Source organism: Drosophila santomea, unplaced genomic scaffold, assembly GCF_016746245.2.
Source record: "Drosophila santomea strain STO CAGO 1482 unplaced genomic scaffold, Prin_Dsan_1.1 Segkk57_quiver_pilon_scaf, whole genome shotgun sequence".
Taxonomy (NCBI): domain Eukaryota; kingdom Metazoa; phylum Arthropoda; class Insecta; order Diptera; family Drosophilidae; genus Drosophila; species Drosophila santomea.
In genome coordinates, this window is record NW_025318988.1 from 43869 (window position 1) to 45860 (window position 1992).

Consider the following 1992-nt stretch of genomic DNA (forward strand, 5'->3'; position numbering starts at 1 on the left):
GTTAACTACCTCGACTTGCGCGGAAAACGTTGTCCAAAATACCAAAAGGAAAGAAGATAACAATAAAACGATGATATAATTTGTTACGAGTACCACATTTTTTACGCGTAATCCGTCGCCCCTTACCTTTGTCTAAATCGATTATTAATTTTTTATTTGTTTCCTCGCTCAATACAGCGACCCCGGTGTTTTTGTTCCGATCGTCACATTTATTCCTGCAGATATATTACTCTGGGCTGAATTCCAGGCTGTCTTACAAGATCGTCATCGAAAGCTTGAGGCAATTGAAGATATTTATGTTAAACGCTCAAGCCAGAGCACTGCGGACTGGCAATAGCTCGCGGGCGATTTAGACCTTTAAAAATAGTGTGACGGTAACTCTACAATCCTGTAAACTTTGTTCGTAAGAAAACTATCCATCCCAAGTAGAGCGGCAAAAATATAATACAGCAGATTTAGTGTTTAAGCTGTATTGCCAGAACGCATCTTCTTAGGGATTACACCAGCACGCATTACTGCATTACTTACAGAGGAAGCCACAACACACTCATGCACCGAAATTGGACTCCACCAGTCCAATCAGAGGTCAATCCTGACTACCACCCCCGTATACACCTTTAACCACCAGGAAGATATAAAGCCCACGCTTACCCAGCGTCCCAAATATAAGGTTGTCAAATATCTCCCTTCCGCTTTTTTGCTCTTTATTCAATGCTTTATAAAAGTGTTACAGTGATCGGATTTAGTTCAAATATGCGCCGTTTTGGTTGATAATCTGTTTCCATCTAGACGGCAACTTCATAATACCTCCTCGTAGAAGCCCCCTCCTTATTTGCGAAGAACTCGGACAGCCACTTTTCACAAGCCTCTTTTGAGTTCAACTTTACACCACCAAGGGCATTCGCAATGGACAGGAACAGGTGGTAATCACTTGGCGCTATGTCCGGGCTATATGGTGGATGCGATAAACCTCCCATCCGAGCTCCCGTAGCTTCTGACGAGTCATCAACGAAGTGTGTGGTCTGGCGTTGTCCTGGTGGAACACTACATCCTTCCTGTTGGCCAATTCTGGACGCTTCTGGTCGATCGCCTGCTTCAAGCTATTCAGTTTTTCGCAGTAGATGGTAGAATTAAGCGTCTGGCCATATGGGAGCAGCTCATAGTGGATGATTCCCTTCCAATCCCACCAAACACACAGCAAAACCTTCCTGGCCGTCAATCCCGGCTTGGCCACTGTTTTGGACGATTCACCGGCCTTCGACCACGACCGTTTTCGCTTGATATTGTCGTATGTGATCCATTTTTCGTCGCCAGTCACCATCCGCTTCAAGAATGGGTCGAATTCGTTCCGTTTCAGCAGCATATCGCAGGCGTTGATTCGGTCCAGAAGGTTTTTTTGCGTCAAATCATGCGGCACCCAAACTTCAAGCTATTTTTTGTATCCAGCCTTCTGCAGATGGTTTAAAATGGTTTGGTGACTAACTCCCATCTCCTGGGCGATGTCACGAGATGCCACATGCCGGTCTAACTCGATGTATTCCATGATTTGATCGGTATTTGTCGTCACAGGTCTTCCGCCGGCTGGCTTATCCATGGTGTCGTTTTCACCGGCTCTGAATCGTCGAAACCATTCCTCCGCGGTTCGAAGTGATAGAGTACCATCCCCCAAAACACCATTAATCTTACGGAACGTTTCTCTAGCGGATTTGCCTTTAACGAAGGAAAACTTTAAAATAGCGCGAATTTCGGCGTTAGTGAACTCCATGTTTACACGTCTATAACTGTTAAACGCAATATCCAAACTAATCATGCATAGCGTCGTTTTGTAGGTTATGTCAGACCTTTCATATTATGTATAGTATTGCCAGATACAAGCTCTGTAGCGCTTTGTACATAGCCGCGAAATTCAAAAAAACCAAAAAGGCGGAAGGGAGATATTTGACAACCTTATATATAAGTTTGTTTCGATTTTTTACGTGGTTGCACGATTTA